The sequence below is a fragment of the Aegilops tauschii genome, chromosome 2 (genome assembly GCF_002575655.3).
Source record: "Aegilops tauschii subsp. strangulata cultivar AL8/78 chromosome 2, Aet v6.0, whole genome shotgun sequence".
Classification (NCBI taxonomy): Eukaryota; Viridiplantae; Streptophyta; class Magnoliopsida; order Poales; family Poaceae; genus Aegilops; species Aegilops tauschii.
This window is the reverse complement of record NC_053036.3, coordinates 456800129-456806913: the sequence shown is the minus strand read 5'-3', so window position 1 is coordinate 456806913 and position 6785 is coordinate 456800129. Positions and strand designations below refer to the sequence as shown.

Below are 6785 nucleotides of genomic sequence, written 5' to 3'. Positions count from 1 at the left end.
GTTTGAGAAGTAACATATTTAAGGTGGTAAAAATCTTGCTAGGGGAGCAAGGTGGGACTATATAAAAACAGCCTGCCACAACCTCTTTACTACCGGTTCGTGCCACGAACCGGTACTAAAGGTGCTGGCCAGGCCCCATTCTCTTTAGTACTGGTTCGTGGCATGAACCGGTACTAAAGGTTCGCCCCGAACCGGTACTAAAGATCTCCTCCCGCCTAGCCGTTTGAACCGGCACTAATGGACACATTAGTGCCGGCTCAAATGCAAACCGGCACTAATGTGTCTCACATTTGACCCTTTTTCTACTAGTGCGTGGGCCCGGACAGTCCCTATCACCGCGCTGCAACACGCCGACCAACGAAGTACTCGCCGCCCGTAGATCGCCGCCGTCTCGCCACTGCCACCAGGAAGCGACGCCGCCGAGTGTCGTGCCACCGGCCCGACCCAACCCAGATGGGGCCCAAACGGGTCCAGATCTGGGCTCAGCGGGCGCCTCCAGCCAACAACGCCACCGTGCCTCCCACGACCAACGGCCGCGCTGCCACGTCGAGGGCCACCGTGGCATGCGGCATCGCCGCCGCCTTGCGACACCAGCGCCGGCCGAAGGGCACCGCCGCCGGCCACCACCTCCCGAGCAGGGGGGTCAGCACGCGGGGAAGGACAGGCCCGCCGCCGCCAGCAGCACCACGCGGGCAAGGCCCGGCGGCGGCGGGAGGAGGAAGGGCGAGGGAGGCGCTGGATGAGTAACAGGGGTGACGCGGGGGGGGGGGGGGGGAGGGGCGGGGCGGGAGGAGGGAGAGGGAGGTGGGACGGGGGCGCGGGAGACCGGCGGTCGGCGGCGGCGGGGGGGGGGGGGGGGGGAGGTGGGGAGGAACCCTAGCCCAGGAGAAACGCTCCCTCTGACTACTATTTTGTCAAACAGTGAAGTTACACGGGTAGTTATTGTGAATATGTTGTTGGAGTCAATCTTTGGCAGATACAAATCAGCATCCGATCAGCTACAGAGACTAGATGAATATGTTGTTGGAGAAGGTGTGGCGTTGCGGTGAACAACACGGTTGTGTCGTCGTGGTGGTCACCCTCGGCTACGATGGTGTGCACTCCTTGGCATCGGGAATCGGCCTGGGATGACATGGACGGGAGAGGAGGGGGCGAGCAATATAGTGGAGAGGAGGGGGGCATGGCGGTGAGAGCAAGGTGCGAGCTAAATGACGTGACGTCGAGGGGGTGACAATTAGAAGTTGTGGTTGGCAGAGCAGGCCGGGGGAATGAGATGTGAGTTTGACCGCTACGTCGTGCGATGAGTGAGAGGGTGAATTGCTTTCTTCAAGATAAGAAGAGAAGGAGTGGTTGTTTGCTTTTAAGGGAAAATCGGTTGTTTGCTATGAAAGAAACGTGTCATACTTTTTTATAGAGTGAAAAATATCACAAACTCTAAAATTACCAACAAACGATTTACAGGTGAGCCTACATGTTATTAAAATTTGGATGCGACTCACTCCACTAAAAAGCACGATGTCATTCACTTTGACTAAAAACGGTATATATGTTCACCAACGAATATATATTTTATATGAGTTTTGTTTAATATATGTTTATATGTTCACCTTTGTATATCAGAGATAAAAACCGAGGCATCGGATGATGCTTTGAAAATGTTGATTGACGATGCTTTGAAAATGTTGTTGACGAAGTCACTAACATAAATATGATGGACTGGACTAAATACTCATCGAGTTTTACAGAATTAGAGGAGATGCATACAAATAATTGTTCTTCTTTGTAGAGATGTTGCACATGATAATACAAAAGGTGTATTTCCATATATTTTATTTTTATAGATTATGAGAGAGGTGGAGATGGATTATGTCGATGTTTAAAAAGAAATCCAATGTACAACAAGGGTCCCAAGGCAATGCCGTTGAAAGAAGCCAAAAATTCACCAAGCTTAGTACATATATGCAATAAAAAATTAAAAGGCCCGTAGCAACACACGGGCATTCTACTAGTTTCTGGTAGAAAATCAGTCGGGCAAAAGGAAGGGCTTCCTTACTATACCGGTCAGATTTTATGCGGATATCTGTGTTGATATTTTTCCCTTTTGTTTTTAGTTTCATTTTCTCTTTCTACTTATCATTTTTATATGTTTTAGCTTTTTTATGATTTTTTTCACTCTACATGTTGACTATAGTTGCGTGGCCGAACACTTGTCGACAGCGCAGTTGCCAACTGACATGTGCAAGGTTGATGCACCGGCGCACAAATTATATTTCCATGTGAACCGCTCCGCACTCGGCTGCAATTGCATGCCCGCGCACCTGCACGCAACTATATTCGCATCTTCATCGGTAATATGCAACTACAGTTGCACCAATGGCGGTGCTAGACGAAAATCTATGGGGGCAAAAGGCTAATTTTTCCATCATATAGACCATTCAAATATATTTTCTTCAGTGCTTTTTCTAAAACTGGGGCAGCGCCACCTGGCCTCAACATAGCTCCGCTGGTGAGTTGCACATCCATCGATGGCACACAACTATGGTTGCACGATCACCGATGGACATGCAACCGATCATGTGCAACTGCATTTGCATGTCCGTCAAACTTGTGCAACAACATGTCTACCGGCCGTGTGCAACTGCAGTTACATATTTGTCAGACATGCACGACTATATTTTCCAGCCGCGTCTCCTCCTTTAAGAAAAGCTAGGGTTCGTGCCTCTCGCCGGCTTCGCCACAGGTCCGCCTCGTCTCCGGTGGCCCTAGGGCCATGGGAGCGCGGTGGATCCTGGCAAGGACCGGTGGGAGGGCTTCGTTGTTAGTCGTTCCATCGAGATTTGTTAGGGTTTGTGTCCTACTCAGGAAGACGAGACGGCGGCGGCTCCCTGAAGATGGAATAAAGGTCTCCCCGCCTAGTCCCCGTTCTGGTGGTGCGTCTAGCATTGTTGGTGGGCGTGTGGAGGTGTGTCTCCGGCGGATCTATCCTCGGTGGATTTGCTCGGACTGGTTGTGGTTTGTCTATGTTCGTGTGTCTTCAGGTTGGATCCTTTTCGATCTATATTATTCTTCATCAGCGGCGGTTGCTGTTCTGGTGCGCTGGTCCTACGGGGCCTTAGCACGACGACTTCCCGACTGTCTACTATAACAAGTTGTGCCCGACTCCGGCGAGGGAGGGGTGATGACGGCGGCGCGCCTTCGGCTCGCTTCAGTGATTGTAGTCGTCGCTAGGTGGTCTATGGATCTGGATGTAATTTTTATTATTTCTAGTGTTCGTTGTACTGCTATGATAGAAGATGAATAGATTCAAAGTTTTCTCGCAAAAAAATAATAATAAAAAAACGACAAATATTTTTCTTGTTCTTGAGAACATAAATCTAACGGAAAAGACAAAGAAATTAAGAAAAGGAAAATTGGCTGACATCACCTTTTTTTCTCATGGATTTTTGTTAACAAATCATCGGTGATCATCGAGTATTCCCGTGTATCGTTGGAGTCTTTGTGCCGCATCCATACCTTTTCTGGCGGATTAAATAACACAACGAACTGTGGAAGATAACGTCACATGTCGTTGTTGCGTTACTTGTGATTCTGTTAGCTTAAAATACCAGAACGGGGGAGCAGGAGACAGAGGAGGCCGTGGCGCTCCTTACCCGCCAAATGGCAGCGACATGCCCGCGCTCCGGGAGACGTACTGCAAGGGCGTCACCGTCAAGCCCCGCGAGAGGAAGCACATGGCGATCGTCGTCCTGCTGCTCCACAACTGCTTCGCGCAGTACGCGCTGTGCCGCCTCAACCTCGTGCTCACCATGAGCCGGCGGCCTCCGGTGGCCGTCGCCTCACCGCGTCGGTCGCCATCTGCGTGCCGGCCGTCGCAAGCCTGTATAAGAACCTCAGCACCCTCGGCATAGACCACGAGGCCCAGGCCACGGCCGACGAGGAGTCTTCTGGTTCGCAGCAGCTCCAGCAGAAGACCGTCGAGAAGAGGTACTCCTCTCCTCCGCAGGGAGAAAGAGAATGAGAAGGAGCCGCCGCCGTCGTGGTCTTCGAGGAGGAAGAAGATGCCACGGCGGCGCCAGAGTGGGCTGGCGGGCTGCTGGAGCCTGGAGCAGCTGGACCTGTAGGAGGACATCTCGCTGGCGTACCTGTCGGTGTTCTGCTGCTGCTGCGTGTTGGGGTGGAACGCCGGGCGGCTGGGCTTCGGCAACACGCATGTGCACGCGGCCACCTTCATCCTCCTGTGCACGGCGGGATGGCGCCCTTCTTCATCCTCACCCTGGCGGCCATCAACATCGATGACGAGGCGGCGCGGTGAGGCTCGCGCTCAGGTCCGCTACACAACGCACGCTCTGCCGCACCTCCTCCTCACTGAGTGTCCGCGGACTCTTCCTCCTCCATCAGCAACAGGGCATAAACAATCCATGATATGCAGTGCTAACATCAGCAGCAAATCAAATATGTAGCAATGTAAACAACAACTGAAGCAATAGAGGTAGGCTAGTAGTTTGTGTGACATGAAAATTCAGTTAGTTGGTGTGTTATTATCAAATAGATCACCGACATGGGACACTGAGCTTGAAACATCATCCTTTGAGCATATGGAGTACTGGTAGATGTGGTCTCTGCGGCCCTAATGAACATCGAGCAATGGAATAATATGATAGGCAATTTGTTCACAGGTGGTCTGAAGATGTTTGATTTAACAGAACACACACTTTTCATCAGACTTCTGCATTTTTCCAGATGTGCATGGGTAAAGCAAGTTGGTTCAGACTGAAGCATTAGAATTCAGAAGCAGCACAGTAGCAGACTAGTGGTTTGTGCGAGGAAGAAAGAGCTTACATATATGATCCATATGGTAAGGGTGACTTCACACCATTGACGAAGACCTGACATACATCCGCTTGGCGCCGCGCAGTCGCCCTGAGTGAGTGACATAAGTAACAGAAGCTCAAATTCAGTCAATAGCAGAGCGGAACTGTGTGAGCAGCGAGGGAGAGATAAATCTTGGGGTGGTTTTACCATGAGAGCTGGTCGAGCCGAGCCGAGCCGAATGCCATCGGCCGGGTGCACCTCCATGGTGACTAACGATTTGTGGCGGTGTAGCGAGAACCACCGGTGGGAAGGGGGCAGATCTGGAGGCGAAGGGAGAGAGAGAGAGAGGGGGAGACGAGGGGATGGCTCCGATGTTGAACGGGGATGTGGTTGATGTTGAAATAAGAGACGGTATTTGGGGAGGGTTGGGTTAGTTGAGCAGGGCGTTAAAGAACGAGTTTAGGGAACGAAAATTTGGAGGTACGCTAATTGGGAGGCAATAAAAAATTTGAGTTTTAAATACCATATTTTTTCTCCTTTATAATTAGAACTTTTTGTAAACGCTTCCAAATAAACTTTGACCACATTCGTGACCACTTTCATACGAAGAAAAGATTCATGTAGTAGTATGTTCCTCATATATTTGTTTTGTTCTTCTTTGTTTTATAATGTTACATCCACACTCTCGCACGAGAAGTTCTATCGTGGAAAAACTCCTAAAGGACAATCATGGCATCACGAGTGATGCAAACTATTTGTGGCATGTTAAGAGGCTACTGAGTAGGTTGTATGTCGAAAGAATATTATTGCCAAAGTTAAAAGTGGTTGACAGCATCTCTAAACCACTCACTGCAATTATGATCACGCAGTCCTCTATGCAAGTAACAACAAGTCATTCGGTGTAGCCAAAACCGTTGATAGTATATTTCATGTTGCGAAAGATACAATCTAGGATCAGATCTATGATGTTTGATTTATTTGTTTTTGCGGTTCCGCTTATTAACGCTTACCATTTATTCGTTTATATTAGTGTTGTCCTTATGGGTTAGGAAAGCATTTTCATCCTGGAAATTATGACCATCGTATAAAGCAACTCCTATAGAGTATTATCTTTTCCATTTCAAGATAGAATGATACACTATAGGTAATGAGGTTCAGTGACAACTCATTGGCATTGTAACACTTCACTTTGATATGTTATTTCTATTAAGAGTGGACTTAGAGCATCTCCAAAGAAGACCCTCAAAGCTTCGGTATATATCCGGATTATAGTGTCCAATGGGGAACGCTATCGGTCCGCGAAGCGGTTCGGATGTCCGTTTTCATGCAAATAAGAAGCAACTTGGGGGGGGGGGGGGGGGGGAGGGGAGCTATGCAATTGGACGTCCACTTCCCCACATGGTCCTCCTCTCTTTTCTCTCTCTCCTTCCAACAGCACACCACACACACATATTCACCACATGCATGCCCCCCTCCTCTCCTCCAACCGAACAAATGAGAATTTCTGTGATTATAAGGATTGGACGGCTTTCCCCGGCATCATGTCTGCGGACCATGTCCAGACATGAAAAAGGACATCTGCGGTGTGCGGATTGGGGGCCAGCATTGGAGATGCCCTTATGATGTTTGTTACCCTAACGATTAAGAGGGAGAATGTTGGAACTGATCTCACAGATTTATAACAAACCAATAGGAAAATAGAGGTGACATATTCTTCTCTCCTCGCGTTTGTGCTTTGATCGGGTGCACACAAGCCAAATAGGTCATGCCCCTTGGGCATATGATGTACATAGGTTAACCCCAAAACTACTCCTAACAACTGATTCAAAAAGATGCTAATGGGTATTAGAAGACCGTTACCACCGCTGGCCACCACAAGGCCATGCCAGTGGCTCCCTGCTGCCATCGATGTCTCCATGCTCCTGCTCTTCTTCCACGACCATCTCCCTGTTGCGGAAGTACACAAGGTGTAG

At 49.4% G+C, this 6785-nt stretch overlaps 1 pseudogene; it reads left to right on the top strand.

The window, feature by feature from the left end:
- The first annotated feature begins 453 nt into the window (after positions 1 to 453).
- LOC120974087 (uncharacterized) lies at positions 454 to 4870 on the top strand (annotated as a pseudogene).
- The last annotated feature ends 1915 nt before the right edge of the window (positions 4871 to 6785 follow it).